The sequence below is a fragment of the Erythrolamprus reginae genome, chromosome 2, assembly GCF_031021105.1.
Source record: "Erythrolamprus reginae isolate rEryReg1 chromosome 2, rEryReg1.hap1, whole genome shotgun sequence".
NCBI classification, from domain to species: Eukaryota; Metazoa; Chordata; class Lepidosauria; order Squamata; family Dipsadidae; genus Erythrolamprus; species Erythrolamprus reginae.
The window spans coordinates 71,694,449-71,712,932 of NC_091951.1; the positions used below are offsets into that span (position 1 = coordinate 71,694,449).

General features: G+C 38.3%; 1 protein-coding gene across 2 annotated transcripts in view; it reads right to left on the reverse strand.

Moving 5' to 3' along the window:
• The window catches only part of TMCC1 (transmembrane and coiled-coil domain family 1), an 87,664-nt gene extending 72,843 nt beyond the window's left edge, over positions 1–14,821 (reverse strand). Inside the window, exons 1-2 of one of the 2 annotated variants that reach the window (XM_070738312.1) lie at positions 14,428–14,821; positions 3,405–3,460 (exon numbers count right to left, since the gene is read on the reverse strand). The gene's annotated coding sequence lies outside the window, so the exon portion shown is untranslated. The remainder of the gene's footprint in view (positions 1–3,404; positions 3,461–14,427) is intronic. The other variant, XM_070738313.1, reaches the window with a different exon arrangement.
• Between the last annotated feature and the right edge of the window lie 3,663 nt (positions 14,822–18,484).

Here is an 18,484-nt window from a genome sequence, read left to right on the forward strand (position 1 = left end):
TGGCCTGTACACGCTCTGTTTTTGGCCTTTGCGTGTCACGTTTTAGGGTGGTTCATGACGCCGATCCCCACTGCCTGGAACCGCCTGAAAACACAACATGCAGAGACCACAAATGAGGTGTTCAGAGACTGAAAACACAAGAGAGGCGGTGATGGTCTGTGGCAATCCCTGAAGCCTGGAACAGGTCTAAAATGCGATGCACAGAGGCCGAAAATGACTGAAGTGTGTGGGCCAATGGGTGGGCAGGGCTACATTGGGTATACAGTGTTCCCTCGATTTTCGCGGGTTCGAACTTTGCAAAAAGTCTATACCACGGTTTTTCAAAAATATTAATTAAAATATTCTTCGCTGTTTTTTCCCTATATCATGGTTTTTCCCACCCGATGATGTCATATGTCATCGCCAAACTTTCGTCCGCCTTTAATAAATATTTTTTTTAATAAACTTTAATAAATAAACATGGTGAGTAATAATCTAAATGGTTGCTAAGGGAATGGGAAATTGTAATTTAGGGGTTTAAAGTGTTAAGGGATGGCTTGTGATACTGATCATAGCCAAAAATAGTGTATTTACTTCCGCATCTCTACTTTGCGGAAATTCGACTTTCGCGGGCGGTCTCGGAACGCATCCCCCACGAAAGTCGAGGGAATACTGTATAAGACTCACCCAAATTTTCATCCTATTTTGGGGGGGGGGGGGAGTGCTTCTTATATTCCGAAAAATATGATAATTTATTTACAAAAACTGAAACGTCCTGTCTCATTTTTAAAAAAAACGAACTATATAGACACACAAATCCTCAAGTTAGATACTGTTAGTATTTCCTTCATAAATCCTGAAACACATAAAGGAGTAAGAACAATGTGAAGAACAAATTATTTGATTTGTTGTTGTTAAAAGAGCCACATGCATAAAATTTGTAGGATTATTAAGGTGCAAACACCATAAAGCATGCAAAGCATAATTATGGTTTCCAACATTAATCCAAATTCAGAAAAAAAAATCTGTCAAAATATTTAGTACAACCTTAAAACCTCTAAAGAGCACAAGTTTAATAAAAGTTGCAAGGCATAGTTCTGTAATGGCAAACATATGGCACGTTTGCTACAGGTGGCACACAGAGCCATATGCCCTAGATCAGCTCCAGCATACATTGACCAGCTGATTTTGGGAGGGTGTTTTCGGCCTCTGATAGCTGGAGAGGCCATTTTCACCCTCTCCAGGCTACAAGAAAGCCTCTGGAACCTGGGGAGGGTGAAAAACAAGCCTACTGCACCAATTGGAAGTTGGGAAATGGGGCAGCAGGGGGAGGTGGTCGTGCATGCATTTGCACGTAGGGAAGGGGTCACATATGCATGCATGGGGGCAGGACATATGGGACACTGAATTATGGGTGTGAGCACATGCATGTGCAAACTTTCAGCACCCGAGGGGAAAAAAGGTTTGCCATCACTGGTATAGTTTATCTAGAACACTGTTTTTCATCTATGGCAACTGAAATATAAATGGACTACAAATCCAAGAATCCCAGTCAATTTGGCCAGCAATGAAAATTTAGAATCCACACACCAGAAATCCGAAAGATGTTTTTTCAGCAGGTAACTGGACTTTCTTGTTTTTTTCTTTTGAACACATTTCCATTCTCATCCAAGAAGTTTCTTTAGCTCTGACAGCACAGTGGGGAATAGAAGAGATGTAAAATGTCTTAAAAGGGAAAAAAACCAAAAGTCTAGTTGCCTCCAGAAAAAGCACCTTTGGGGTAATCATGACCTGGATGACTGAGAATCTCTATAGTTGCCACACTTGGGAAACATTGATCTAGAACATTGTTTCCCAACCTTGGCCACTTGAATATATTTGGACTTCAACTCCCAGAATTCCCCAGCCAGCAATCGCTGGCTGGGGAATTCTGGGAGTTGAAGTCCAAATATATTCAAGTGGCCAAGGTTGGGAAACACTGATCTAGAAATTAATAAGACTCTCCTGGTTAAATAGGTTATACCTTTCTGCATTTGCAAACAGAAAAGTACAAGTTGCTAGACAACTATTCATTCTTTTTGTAGTTAGTCAAACTAATTCTGTTAAGTTTTATAATTTATTACACAGTGATTATATGCTCAGAAAAAGTATGTCTTTTATGCTTTAATCAAAACCAATTATATTTGGATGTGCTGGATAATCACGAAGATGTTATAGGTGAATAACATGGTTGTCATAGTACTAAATAGTACTCATTTACCTACCATCAGTTATAAATGCTATATGCACTCAATGCGTGTTTGTCATGTTGTACTGAGGTCTTAATCAGATTTATCAGATCAGAAATAGGCAATCTTCATTTCCCAAATATCTATACATAGCTTAATACTGAACTGCAGAAATAAAACAACAAAGTAGCCTGATAATTGACTGGTTTTCAAATTGTAAAAATAGGAATAGAAAGACTCATTTCCATAGTTAAAACTATCCCCATCCATCTCCAAAGTAACACAAGTGTCAAGAGTAACTGAATTTCAATTACCGGTATGTATTTTTATTTTGGCAAAGAGTTGTTTAACAATGGAAACTATCAGATGCTTTCTGCATCCATTTTAATACCTACAACTTCCAAACTCCTAAAAAGGTAAAATAGGCCAACACCTGCAGTTCTACTCTTTCTAGTACCTTACTAAGGATTGATAGCAGATAAAGAAGTTACATTTATTTGCATCTTTTGCTCATCACTGACTAAATAATCATGCTATTTGTAGCTAATTACATCTTTTCAACGTGATTGTTCAAAATGCCATTTTATTTTTTATTTTTTTAAGAAGGCTTACTTCTTCCTTATGAGTACAGCAAAACGTTTCACTACTTTTGTAAAAAGGCTCATAGTACTCAACTAAACTGCTAAAAGATAAAGTGGTCAGTTTTCAACATTATATAATTCTAAATTGCCAAGAAAGATATCCGATTTGCTGATTAATATAACAATTAAGAATACTTTTGAGACCAGATCTCTTTATGCAGCACAGGCTGGAAGAAATGCATTACATTTTAGCAACAAAGATAATACTAGAGCTTGCTTTAAAAAATGTCTTCCTGTGCACTCATCAAAATTCTCACATGCCTGTACATTTTTCTATCTGTTGATCTTCCTTTTCAAATTCAACATTTTACAAATTCTGTATATAAAAGTATGGTATTTTGCAAAATATCTGTCATCTTAACTAAAAATTAGAAGAATAGAATAGAATAGAATAGAATTTTATTGGCCAAGTGTGATTGGACACACAAGGAATTTGTCTTGGTGCATATGCTCTCAACGTACATAAAATAAAATATACATTTGTCAAGAATCATGTGGTACAACACTTAATGATTGTCATAGGGGTCAAATAAGCAATGAAGAAGTGACTTCTTACCTCCACCACTTATCCTTAAGCATGAATAGCTGGTGGGGCTCCTCTTCAAACAGCAGCTTGGGAATGAAAAAAAATATCTTAGAACAGAACCAACCCACCATATCAGAATAATGTAATTTACAGAATAACGTCAAAGCATGTATTGTGCTAAGTGTAAAGTTCTAGCTGACCTCAGGATAGTCACCAAAGCAGAGAACAGAAAAATACAATGATGCCTATGCACCTGCTGCCATCTGCAATTTTTGGTTTTGCTGAATGCAAGCTTCCTTTACAATGCTGTGCTTTGTCCCTGCAGCCAAACAATCTTGAAATGAACTGCCAGAATTGGGGAAAGATGCAGCTTCTCCAAGCTGAATTTTCCAAATGCTCTTGTTCAAGAAGAGGTTTCCTTTGTAAATTACAGCACCACAACCAAAACGAATAAATCTATTTATGTTTTAAATTGTCTTTCGATTTAAAAAAATTAAACAAGTTTACTGTTATAATCTTGTAGCAATATGAAAATAATTCAATTATGGAAAAACTTGAAATAAAACTTGTTGATATTGCGCTAGGTCAGTGATGGCGAACCTTTTTTTGCTCGGATGCCAAAAGGGTTCTCTCTCCCCATGCCTGCATGCACAATCCCTCCATGCTGGCCCTTCCGTGCATGTGCACAGACCTCATTGAAGCCTCCGGACTTCGAGCAGGCCTGTTGGGCTGTTTTTCACCTTCCCCAGGCTTCAGGAAAGCCTCCGAAACCTGTGGGGGAAAATGGGCCCCACAGAAGTTCGGAGGCCTGTTGAGTCCATTTTTCGCCATCCACAGGTTCCAGAGACTTTCCTGAATCCTGGGGAGGGTGAAAAAAGCTTCCACCTCCCTCCAGATTATCAAAAATCAGATGGCCAATGCTCACATGCATGCTGGAGCTGATATAGGACAATGCTTTGCCCTCAGATATGGCTCCACGTACCACCTGTGGCACGAATGCCATAGATTTGCCATCACGGGTCTAGGTTGCTTTCAGAATTCATTAAGTTGTAATGTTTTAGTTAAAAAGGGGGATACACAACTTTTTGTATGATCAGAGCCATACTAAAACAAGACATTATAACTGTGTCACTGGTATGTTATTCTCTGACAATTTAGAATAATCTGAGGTACACAAAAAGGTAGGAAGACATACATGGATATTTAAATTCCCCACATTTCTGCTAAAAGCGTCAGTGATTTGATTAAACATTAGCTCATGCCAAAGAATAGTCCAATATATTATTTGCAAATTTTATTCAATAACGGGATGTATTTTATAGATATGTATATACTATTTCTGAGTAGATCATTATGAGGTTTACTATTGATTTATCAAAGTATTAACAGCAATTCTACATTATCAGACATTTAAGTATAATATACAATTGTTCAATACTATATAAAATATATTGACAGACTATTTTTAATCCACATTTCTTGTAAGAAAGTTTGTGGGGCATATAGTTCCGCATACAGTTCCTAGACAAATGTATGAGCAATATTGTGACTCATTTAGACAGCCTCATTTAAGATGATACTATTTATCTACTTTACACAGGTCCATTACAGAAATGACATATGAAACAATTTGAATACTCACTCAAATAGCAATAGCACTTAGACTTATATACTGCTTCATAGTGCTTTACAACCCCCTCTAAGTGGTTTAGAGTCCATATTGCCCCCAACAATTTGGGTCCTCATTTTATCCACCTCGGAAGGATGGAAGGCTGAGTCAACAGTTATAGCTTTAAAAATGAAAATGAAATTTGACTCTAGGTCTAGGACAACAAAACTAATACCACTGAGGAACATCAAATGAAATTTACCTAGTAATGTATGTGTTTACATACATCTTAATATAAACAAATCCAGTGAACACTATTTGGTCAATTTCTGTGCTACTTATTATCTAAAGAATTCTATTCTATTCTGTGGAAGCAATACAAATCTGTAGGAAAATCTGATTGAAAAACAGATTCAGAAGCCTGAATCGTACAGTAAATACCAAAAATATGCTTCAAAAGGTAATGGATAATTAATACTGCTCATTTATCTGTGGCTTTCCAAAGTTTAAAACACACTATGCAATTAAAGATAAATTTTTCATATTATTACAAAACTAGTCAACAATCCGGTCCAAACAAGCTATCGTTTTTAATGGACAAGAAACATTCATAAGGGGAACAATTCATATTGAACAGGCAATGGTATTTTTAAAAAAACTTAAAATTCCAAAAGGTAATAATGATAGCTCTATTCAACAGTGTGTTTATTGGCAGGTGTTGCTACTAACATCTGCATCCATCAAAGTGACATTTTGAGCTCCAAGATTGATAATTACCGTATTTTTCGCTCCATACGACGCAGTTTTTTTCCTCCCAAAGTAGGAAAAAAAATCAGCCCCGTCTTATGGAGCGAAGATGCAGGCAGGGAGGGGGGGGGAAGGCTGCGAACTCGGAAGCGCCATCCCGCCGGCTGGCTGGCTAGCTGCTGCCTGGCCCCCTCCCTCCCGGAGGAGGGTCTCCCTCCCGGAGGAGGGTCTCCCTCCGCACCACCAGCGGCGCTCCCCCCGCCAGCCAGCCAGCCAAGCCCCGCGCCCGCCAGAACCGGCTCCTCGCTCTCCCCCCGCTGCCCGCCGCATTTGCAGGAGGTGGGGAGGGTCGGGCGGCCCGCCAAGGCCAGGAGGGACGCCGCTGCCTCCCCTTCCCTCTCTCCGCCCGCCGCTGCGCCTTCTTGACGGGCAAAGGTTTTTCTCAGCGGAGGTCTTCAATGTCGGGGGCGCACGGGCGGTTGCGCGCGCTCCCTATCTCCCTGCTAGCCCACTCAGAATATTCAAAATAAGAAAAGCCTTTGCCGGCTTTTCTTATTTCCGAGTGGGCTAGCAGGGAGATAGGGAGCGCGCGCAACCGCCCGAGCGCCCCCGACATTGAATATCACCTTCGCCGGCCCCGCCTCTCCTGCAACCCCCTTGCTGGGAGCCCGGGACGAAAGGGCTCTCGGCAAAGGTGAGGCGGGCAGGGCGTGCGCGCGTCACCGCTGGGAAGAACGGAGAGAGAACGAGAGTGAGTGAGAGCAACAGACAGCAAGATAGAGAGAAAGTGAGAAAGAGAGAGTGAGAGAAAGGGGGGAGAGAAAGAGATAGCAAGAGAGAGAGAACAAGAGAAAGAAAGAGCGTGAGAAAGAAAAAAAAGAGAGAAAGAGTGAGAGAGAGAGAAAGCAAAAGAGACAGAAAGAAAACAAGAGAGAGAAAGTGAAAAGAAGAGAGAGAAAGAGGGGGAGAGAGAGAGAAAGAGAGAGGGGGAGAGAGAGAAAGAGAGGGAGAGGGAGAAAGAGAGAGGGAAAGGGGGGAGAGGGGGGAGAGAAAGAGAGAGGGAGAGATAGCAAGAGAGGGAGAGAGAGAGAGAGGGAAAGGGGGAGAGAGGAGGGAGAGAAAGAGAGAGGGAGAGAGAGAGAGGAGATAAAGGAAGAGGAAAGAAAGGAAGAGAAAGAAAGAAAGAGGGATAGAAAGAGAGAGTGAGAGATGCTCAGTGAGCCTTTCTTTGAAGTTGCCTTTCTTTCTTTCTCTCTTTCTTTCTTTTTCTCTCTTGCTCTCTTGCTCTTTCATTCTTTTTTCTTTCTCTTGCTTTCTTTCTTTCTCTTGCTTTCTCTCCTTCCTTCCCTCCTTCCATTTCTTTCATTCCCCCTCTCTATTTTTATTTCTCTTTCATTTTCTTTCTTTCTCTCTTTCTTGCTTTCTTTCTTGCTCTTTTTCTTTCTCTCTTTTACCTTCCCTTCCTCTGTTTCTTCTTTTCTTTCTCCTTCCTACCTTCTTCCCTCCCTCCCTCCCTTCAGTCCTTCCTCTCTTACTCTCCCCTTTCATAAGTTTCCTTGCTTCCTTTCTCTGTTCCTGTCCCTTCCCCCTTTCTTTCTTTCTTTCTTTCTTTCCTTCCTTCCTTCCTTCCTTTCCTCCCTCCATTTCTTGCTTTCCTTTTCCTTCCTCCCTTCTTTCCTCCCTCACTCCCTTCTTTCACTCCTTCCTCTCTTCCTCTCCCCTTTTTGGCTCAAAATATTTTTTTTCTATTTTCCTCCTCTAAAATCTAGGTGCGTCTTATCAGCAGGTGCGTCTTATAGAGCGAAAAATACGGGTATGTTATCATTTAAATATTTGTTTGAATTTATTCATAGACATTTTGAATGTTATAGGGACAAGACAAAATCAATAATATAAAAATAAAGATACCAAGATATGGATATCAAATTGTCTTAGAGATATGAAGGATATAAATAAAACCAAATTTATGAAGCATATGTGAATAAAACTAATTTGAAACATGTTCTGTATCTATGTTACTAACACAGAATATACAAAGCCTAACTGACTCAAACCATCTGCGTTAAAGGTCTCAAATATCAATTCACCTGGAATTGATAATTTTACAGTTACATTTTGCTTTTAGATAACAGTTTATGACCACATCCTGAATACTCCATTATTTTTGGCTGCATATCAAGTTTATTTCAAGGCAGAAAAGAATCAATAGGAACAAAGAAAAATAGATAGGATTTGAAAGAAGGAAAAAGGGAAGTAGATACAATGAAAATGTAAGTGACACCTTGGAAAAATATTGCCCTAAATGCAACTGTTAATACATACAAAACAAATATTCTGTTCTTTTTACACTCTCATAAAAATGTAGTGTATGTTCTATCCTGTTCACCTTGTGTAATCTTGAAAATGTACTAAGCTAAGCATTAGTAAACTTTTTACCATCACATTTATTTTTAGTGTAATTTTAATGTACACAACCCCCTAAAAACCCAAAACAAAATGATTATAAATGAACAACGAAAATGAACTAAGACACCCACAAGATCATATGCTGCAACGTCCTGCCTGTCGGCAACCAACTTCAACCACAACAACACAAGAGCACACAACAGATTTAAACTTAATATTAACAGCTACAAACTTGACTGTAAAAAATATGACTTCAGTTACCGAGTTTTCGAAGCGTGGAACTCATTACCGAACTCCATAGTGTCATCCCCAAACCCCCAACACTTTACCCTTAGATTATCCACGGTTGACCTATCCAGATTCCTAAGAGGTCAGTAAGGGGCAAGTACAAGTGCACTAGAGTGCCTTCCATCCCCTGTCCTACTGCTCTCCTATATCTCCTATATCTTTCTTCTATTCCTATATCTCTTCTTCTATTCTTTCATTGATATGTTCTATTCCTATAACTTCTCTTCTATTCTTTCTTAGATATATTTTACTATGAATATATCCTCTATAACCTTCATCAGGTATTTTACTATGTGTACACCCACTAAAACCCTCAATGTGTACCTCATTGTGTATTGGACAAAATCAATCAATCAATCAATCAATAAAATAAATAAAACTCTGGAAAAGTGCATTTATGGTAACATAACCAAAAGGTTTTTCCCTTGGAGTCTGACAGCATCTCACTGAGGAAGGTACATCTCAGTTTGGGAAAATATGTTCTAATTTAACCACTCTATTTTCAGATGTAAATAAGTGAGGTTCTCAGTGATATTGCAGTTCTTCCCCGCCCATTACCATATCACACATGGAAAGTGGAGAGTTATTGAGGTCTAATAGATACATATAACTCTTGTGATCATAATTATCCAGCTTTGTATTACATCAAATTTATATCTCACAGAAAATCGTCTTCAGGTTGGTCACTATAGTCAATTACAGTCAAAATCTAACAATACAAGAAGCTTAGCTTTCTTCCTCATCCCTCATCCTGATAACCGGTAGTGGCAACGGCACAAAGCTCCATCCACCCGCCTGGACATTGCCATTTACTTGTTTTTAATCCACTGCGCATGCACAGTGTTCTGTGCATGTGCAGAGGGCGAAAAAGTGTGCACGATGGTGGCATGTTTGTGAAGTGCACACTTCCAAACCTGTAGGGAATGTAAGTAGATTTCACCGCTGGCCAGAATGAATACGCTACCTCCATCCTAAGCCATTAACAAGTATAATCATTGGTGTTTTGGTATTATTAGACAGCCTGAAATGTGATTGGGAAAAAAATTCTACACAATTATTTTTGGTATTTTTAATATGCCTTGGCTTCGTTCCAGACAAAAAAAACCCAGATTGCTATATAACCCTTTCTAGTATAGAAACGTCTGTTTCCTTAATTGTGTTGGTTATTCTTTTTAATATTTTTTTAGTTCTACAATACCCCTTTTCAACTATGGTAACTATTTGTAGTATCCCTTGTCTATAAAGACCTTGTTATGTTAATTTCCACTTCTATTCTTATTGATCCCAAGTGTGGAATTTACTCTCTACAGTATTTTTTGTACATATTTCATTCTCTGAACAAGCACAGCTATCCAACCTATTGCGTGATTCTACTTCTTTCAGTTCAGTTAGTTATCAGCTGAACATGCTAATAAAGGGAATTATGTTTCAAAAATTAAGAAAAGAGATTAATTTTGTTGTTGAGGACTTTAGAAAGTGAATCTGAAGTGTTTCCCAGATGTAGAAGATCAGATTTTTTAATACAGTCCTGATATTTTTTTCCCTTCCAATTAGATATATTTTTTATATTTGTGCATTGCCCAGAGGTCCAATAGTTAGATGGGTGGCCATATAAATTTGACTAATATTTTTTTAAGGATAAGAATAAAGACAAGTTTTTTCCTTGCCTTCATGGTGTTTGAGTGCAGGGCCGTCTGATAAAAACAAATATGGGAAGATTCAATAAGCCTTTATGTAGCATGGTAGAATTTCTTAACATTCAGTATACTGATAACTAACTACCCATATAGATGGTTTTAACATTAATTCATGGTGAATCTGGTTACCAGTAACTACTAATAATCATGGTTCTTTGCTATCTTAGGCAGCATATTTTAAATACCATTTGCTGGGGAGAGATAAAGGAAGAAACTTAAAACTACTGCAGAGCTCACTTGCTCCAAATGTTAACCTCTTTTCCGTGGTCCTCAAAATAGAAACATCTAGAGAGTTAAGACAGTGTACACTATGTACTGACATAGTGTGGTTAATATTATTCATATCATGAATAATCACCATGAAGGCAAGGGAAAAAATTAATTAATTCTATATTTTATTATTAAATATTATTTTGACTAATATTCTACTTAAAAATTTTTTATTTAATCCAATAAAATGCATATTGGGATTATCCAGTTTATTTTGATAATATGATAGACAAAAACCACTATCAACAGAACACAAATTATTAAGCAAAAATCTAACCTAGCAAAAGTTAAAACGTTAAGACAACCTATATAAGTATATTAGGGACTATGTATACTTGCATATCAGTGTTTTGGATAAATATATGCATGATCCTCTTTAATCATTTTTTTTTTCAAACAATGAGTCATCTATAAGAAAAATCAGCCAAGAAAGCTCTTCATAGAAAAATAACCCTCTGAGAAACATCTACTGTATTTACATATAATTGATTTTAATGTTGTTTTGTTTCTTGGCTTAAGTTTGCAAAAAGGAAAAATAAATAAAAATGCTTTGCAAAAGAAAGCGCATTAGAAAAGAAATATCAAACCATTAGGCAGAGAAAAGTATTTTTTCTGATCTTATTTTGTTTTTTTAGAGGCTATGATATTAAAATGAATCTCCTGCTGTTGCTTTTTTTCTGGACTTAATTTTATGGTTGCCTACATAGAAAGCCCAGCTGTCAGAAACTATTGTTTTTATTATCTGATGGGAAATTTAGGAAATAATTATTTAAAAAATAATAATTCCTTCAGGCATTCAGCATGGACTAGCCCTGTTTCCTGTTTCAAATTTCCACTTTCCCCACCTCAAAATATTTAGAATTTTATCCCACTGGAAGGTTCCTAACCTCATATTCCAAGCCACAACATTCAGAACATGGCTACATTGTTTCAAGATTCAAACAAAAAGCATGCATTATACCAAATTAGTTTTATCAAACCACAAACAATTAACAAATGCACCAAAGAACAATAAAAAGATATAACTATAATAATCTTAGGAATATCTTTAGTAGAATAACCTTTTTTTAAACTTCCCAGACAATGCAAATTGCTACTATAAATTAAACAAGTACATAATAGCAGACTTGAATTACATTATAGCCAAGCTATTCAGAAATGCGAAAAGGTTCTATCTCATATCTGCTCTTCCATTTCAAATCCAAGTAACCTGTTTATAAATGACTATAACAAATAAAGGAATAAGTGTAAATGGAATAGAACTATAAAGTTTAACTCTTCACAATTTTGCTTTAATAAATTTGAAAAATTATCAAAAAGCTCCATGAAAATTTTAATTTCTTAATTATTGATAAACATATTTATGAAATGTTTAGAATGTTTCCATCTTGAGGCTTTAAGAATCTTATAAACATAAAAAAGGATTATACATGAAATTGCAAAAAATCTGAAACTAGGGTACACAATTAGAATGTAAGTATTTTTAAATCTATATTTAGTCTATGAAGATAATCTGTAAAGTTCTTTTGTGTGAAATTATACTATTTTCCAAACTTTTTAAAGAAAAGCTATCTTGTCTGGCAAAGGTAATAAACAAATGCAACTGATACAAAATAAGTATAAGATTGTTGTAAAATGTTAAACTTCCAAGCAAGCTAATTTTTAAATAACATCTCCCCCCCCCCCCCCCCCCCATGTTCAACTATTTCTGATTCTGGGGATGCTTGAAAAAGTCCATAAACTTTTTCTGTAAGATTTTTTTCAGAAATGGTTTGCCATTACTTCCTTCCTAGGGGTGAGAAAGAATAAGAATTAGTAGTTGCCACATTCATCAGAACATGGAGATTATGTAATTATAATAAAATATATAAAATATAATTATATAGTGACATGTAACCATTGATTTAATTCATCACAAGTTGAGGCAACAAATTAAAATGTATGTTTCATATTTTATGTGCTACTCTATCCACGCTTTGGGTTCTAAAATTAAATATGGTGTGATGAGGGAAATGACCTAACTAGAACCATACCACAGGAAGAAAGAGATAAACTCAGCATGAATGCAATCTATAGTAAATTAATAGTGATTTTTAAAAGTTCTCCCTGAAAAAACAGTTCATGCACCTTGTCAGTTTGGATAGATCGCGTTCTCACAGGTTCCACTGTATGAGTACCAAAAGAGTTGAATTCATGTGGGTCATGCTGAAATGATGGAAAACCTTGTTTTCATTTTGGGAAGTACAGAAAAGATGACTAATACTTCCTAAAGGGAGGCTATGAGGGGACTTTACCTATGCAAAATAGCAAAAATGCTTTATTTCCTTCAACTATTGCACACTGATTCCTGATGTAACTAAGAAATAACTGTTACAACAAGGCCTTCCAAAACATTCATGGTCAATGGCAGCTTTAACTTTTCAATATTTTGAAAAATTAAAGTTATTTAGTTTGCTCGTGTTTGTATGCTTTTCAAAATTGGACTTTAAAAAAACTAATGATTCTATCACATTAAAGCATTTAAAGTTCTTAAAAGTGACTACTCTGCCAACTTAGGAAAAATATAATTTTCATAAACTAGTAATTTTAAAATTAGATATTGATTAGTTAGGATGCACTACTTTAAGCCAGAGGGCCACACCGTATCTTTGAATTACATGTCAGAGATCATTTTCCAAAAACAGTTGCTGGAATAAGGACAAAAATTAAGAAATTTGATTGACTATAATAAAAATGCAATACTGTACTTCTCTCCTGTTATAAATTTTAAAACTTTTGCATTCTGTTCCGAAGTTTTACTGGATAACAATTTTTGAAAATCAGGGTCAAATATATGTATGCAGAGCAGGCATTTAGTTTCTGTAACATTCTTTTAAAAGCAGTCATTCATATTTCAGATTATATTGGTATGTTATTGCACTGTATTGTGTTATTATTTCTTTAAGATGCTATTTAAAAACCTGCACCTGTTTTTATATTTAATAGGGCAGCAGTTTGTTTTCTGTTTGTTTGTAAGAAACAATCACCAAGAAAGAACTGAGGTTCTTATCCAGAAGATAATTATTATTATTATTATTATTATTATTATTATTATTATTATTATTAATTAGATTTGTATGCCACCCCTCTCCAAGGACTCGGAGTGGTTAACTTTATTAAAAAGAAATTTTACTTGGTTTAAACAGAGCGAGAGAAAAATAAAGCTGTTACCAAATTAAGGTTGAACGCACATAACTCACAAATACGCCCCTAAACAAAGCTAACTAACTTCCTCCTCCTCCTCCTGGCAAAACAAACGCGGCAAAATAATAATAATAATAATAATAATAATAATAATAATAATAATAATAATAATAATAATAATAAAAAATAATAATAAACCGGCACAATTAAAGCACCGATTTACAATATGATTTCATTGCTTATATGTACCCGGACTATCATTCAGTTTAGCTTATGATTCTTGACCAATGTATCATTTCTTTTACATACACTGAGAGCATATGCACCAAAGACAAATTCTTTATGTGAGCAATCACATTGGCCAATAAAGAATTCTATTCTATTCTATTCAATTCTATTCTTAAAACGACCGTTGCTAGCAAAGGGGGGCGAGAGGGAGGTTCGAGTCTTGGTCTCTCACCCGTTTGTTGACATTTGCCATTGTATTTTTACGCTGAGAACCGAACAAATGGCGAAGCCGGGAGAAGGATCCGTCCATTTAAATCCTCCGATCCCTTTTGAAACCCCTCCACCCACCCACCCAAAAAGCAGCCCGCAAAACCCACCCAGGTCCAAATCTCCCCGCGATTTCTTCCTCCTTCCTCCACGGGAGCTGCTTGGGCGAGCGGATAAAGCCACTCCCGGGATCAACCGGGACGATCACAAGAGAGCAGGTAGGCGGTTAGAAAGATCCAGCAGGCCAAGCAAGGGAAACGGTTGGTGGACGGAGCAAGTGGCAGGCCGGCAAAGGCGGCTGCCGGGCTACCGGCGTCCCAAAGAGAAGGGCTGACAAGTGCCCATTGCGCCCACTTACCGGCTGGGGGAGTCGGAGGAGGCAACGCCCCAGGAGCTCCTGTAGAGGCGGCGAGGGCGGCGGCGGCGGCGGCTGATCCTCCATCCCACGGCTCCAAGCGCCGCCAACACTTTTTTTTTTCCTCCTCCTCCTCTTCCTCCTTCTCGCCAGCCACTGCCTCCTCGCAGCAAAGGCAGGAACGTCGCGTAGTTGCGCAAGAGGTCGCCAGCCGCACATTACACACTAAGCCCCGCCTGACGTCACTTTTGCGCGTACCGAGGCGAGGTGGGAAGAAGGGGGGCGGAGCGAGGAGAGAGCGCGAGCGATTGAATCCGCCCACCTCGGCCGGCAATTGAAGGAGAGACAGCGGAGGCGAAGAAGAGAGAAAGAGAGAGAGGTCGCAAGGACGGCGGGAAGGGGGGACTTGCTTCGTCAACTTCCTGCGGAGGGTTCTGAACTCTATGGTTAGAGCGGGGTTGGATGCGGTTGCTAAGGGGATCGGCGTACGCTTGGCTGGATGCTATGAGTCACGTGTTCTTCGGAGGCTTTGAGAGACGGGGAGAAACTTGTCTTCAATCAGTTATTTTGTTGTCTGGTGGCTGGCTTCTCCGTAGTCGCCGCCGTTTAACATTCTAATGAATGTTTGCGGAATGATCGTTTATTTGGGTTTATATTGCCACTATTTTAGTATGTTGTTTATTATGGTTTATATTGTTTTTTGTTTTTGCTATATTACTTATTTTGTATATCGCCCGGAGTCCGCAAGGAGTTGGGCGGCTTAAAAGTAAATTAAATTAATTTTTGGGTTAATTCGGAATCTCGTTTCCTCACTTTTCTTTTTCTTAAAATTATACACAAAAAAAATGACACAACACACAAACATATAGTGTTAGGAAAACATAGTTGCTATCATTGTTACAGTTGAAGATCAGTTCATCAAAAATTCGTACACATATTAATACACCTGTATAATACGACTATCATAATAATCTAATGATATAATTAATTATCATTTGTTTTCCTTTCTGTTTTATTTTTTATATCTATCTTTAAGTGAATGAGAGCGAGAATTTTTTGGAGAGCAGGGAATGGAAGAAATTGAATATTAGGTTCATAATTGTATATATAACTTTTAATGTCTGAATATTAAATTAAATTTAATTTATTAAATTTAAATTTATAGACTGCCCAACTTTTTGTGGACTCTGGGCAGCGTACAACACTAAAAACAATATAAAAACAATTAAGACACCGTACTAAAAACATTCATATCTTCCTGGCTGAAGCTGGATGGTATATAGTAGTTCAACAGCCCCTTTTCTTTGGAGAAGGAAAGATTGCATCAAACAATCCTCTCTACATAATAAAAGAGTTAACAAGAATTCACAGACTTCACAGCAGTATTTTATCAATTCTTTTATTTCCAAAAGCACCTGGAACAAGACAGTACAGAATAAAAGTGTTGGAAATGACCTTTGGAGGTTTTCTATTTCAACCCCTTGCTTAAGCGAGACACTGTATATCATTCTGGACAAATGGCTTTACAATCTCTTCTTTAAAACTTCCAGTGATGGAGCACCCACAGCTTTTGGAGGCAAGCCATTCCATTGATTCATTGTTCTCACTATCAGGATCTCCCTTTGATAATCTTCCATCCATTTTTTCTTGTCCTACCCTCCAGTGCTTTGGAAAATAAGTTGATCCTCTCTTCCTGTGCAGCAAATGACAGGGAGCCAGGTCAGCTTCAGCACATTATTGCAGCCTGATTCAGCACAATCAACTGATCAACCTCCTGGAAATTAGATGTTCCAAGCTGCAGGGATTGCCAAAAACCATTGCCGCCTTCCATGCCTTGCATTTTGGCTACATTTGGTTTATATGACATGCCCAAAATTTCACCTTCTTTTGGGGAGGGGGGAAGTGTGTCTTATACTCTGAAAAATAAGTAACTTGCATTGGCCAAACTCAAGTCAAAACACATGGATGATATCTCCTTGAATGGTGATGAAAGGTTTGCAACTAAATTGCTAAGCTCAGAGCGCAAACCAATAGCCTAAGGTTATTGCTAGGCTTGAAAGATAACCACCCATGATCAAAGTGCAGGTTCAACTTACGGTTCAGCCTAAAATTTTGGTTGTTAAGTGAGACATTTGTTAAGTAAGTTTTTCCCCATTGTACAACCTTTCTTGTCTCAGTTGTTAAGTTAATCACTGCAGTTGATAAGTTAGTAACTGCTGGTTAAGTGAATCTGGTTTCCCTATTGACTTCGCTTGTCAGAAGTTTGCAAAAGGGGATCACAGGTGGCGTAGTGGTTAGAGTGCAGTACTGCAGGCTACTTCTGCTCACTATACGATGACTGCAATTTGCTAGTTCAAATCTCACAGGGTCAAGGTGATTCAACCTTCCATCCTTCTGAGGTGGGTAAAATGAGGATCCAAATTGTTGGGGGCAATATACTGACTCTGTAAACCACTTAGAGATGGCTATAAAGTGGTATATAAATCAAAGCACTATTGCTATTGCGATTGCTATCACATGACCTTGGGACACAGTCATAAATAGGAACCAGTTTCCAAGCATTGGCATTTTGATTACATGATCAAGGATGTTGTAAAGATTGTAACTGTGAAAAATGATCATAAGTCATTTTTTCAGCACCTTTGTAACTTTGAATGGTCACTAAAAGAACTGTTATAAGTCAAGGACTACCTATATATCATAATAATTTACAGCCAAGTTGGTATAACTTAGTGACATTTTTAGAAGATATCATTCAAGCAAGTACATAATTAGTTAAAAAGTGCACATTGACATCACACTTGATTTTGAAGAAGCTCTGAATATTTATCTGATACTGTATAGGTTTTCAATTTTGTTGTATATGATTCCTACTCCCAGGCTTTTGCGCATGTAGGAAAGCAGGTTTCTGAACAGAAGCTAAAGGAGAAAAAGGGTTGCTAAGCAACTTTTATTTCCTTGTCCTCAAAAAAGGACTCAGATCAGCTTGTTGCCTTTTTAAAAAGGTGCAGGATGCTAATGCTACATTACAAGCAATACAAGATTGAAACTAGCTTCAACTTTAGGGATCTGCTCCATGTCGTATTATTTTCCTGATAACTTCTGCCTTTCTATTTCTTTTGGCAACCAATTTGACATAGATCAGAGGTGAAATGCTACTGTACCAATTCACCTAAACCATTAGTAAAAAATGCTACCGGTTTGGGAGAACCGACATATCCGATTATCAGCTGTGTGACAATACAGCTGTGCTGCGCAGTCTAGATCATGTGGCACAGCTGATCCCTCGCTGTTCTACTTACCTTTGCAGACACTAATGGCTTCAAAATGCTCTTTTTTTCAGTGCTGCATGGTAACTCAACCCAGACAAGACAGAGTGGCTGTGGGTCTTGCCTCCCAAGGACAATCCCATCTGTCTGTCCATTACCCTGGAGGGAGAATCATTGACCCCCTCAGAGAGGATCCGCAACTTGGGCCTCCTCCTCGATCCACAGCTCACATTAGAGAAACATCTTTCAGCTGTGGCGAGGGGGGCATTCGCCCAGGTTCACCTGGTGCACCAGTTGCGACCCTATTTGGACCGGGAGTCACTGCTCACAGTCACTCATGCCCTCATCACCTCGAGGCTCGACTACTGTAACGCTCTCTACATGGGGCTACCTTTGAAAAGTGTTCGGAAACTTCAGATCGTGCAGAATGCAGCTGCGAGAGCAATCATGGGCTTTCCCAAATATGCCCATGATACACCAACACTCCACAGTCTGCATTGGCTGCCGATCAGTTTCCAGTCACAACTCAAAGTGTTGGTTATGACCTATAAAGCCCTTCATGGCACCGGACCAGATTATCTCAGGGACCGCCTTCTGCAGCACGAATCCCAGCGACCAGTTAGGTCCCACAGAGTGGGTCTTCTCCGGGTCCCGTCAACTAAACAATGCCACTTGGCGGGACCCAGGGGAAGAGCCTTCTCTGTGGCGGCCCCGGCCCTCTGGAACCAACTCCCCCCAGAGATTAGAATTGCCCCCACCCTCCTTGCCTTTCGTAAGCTACTTAAAACCCA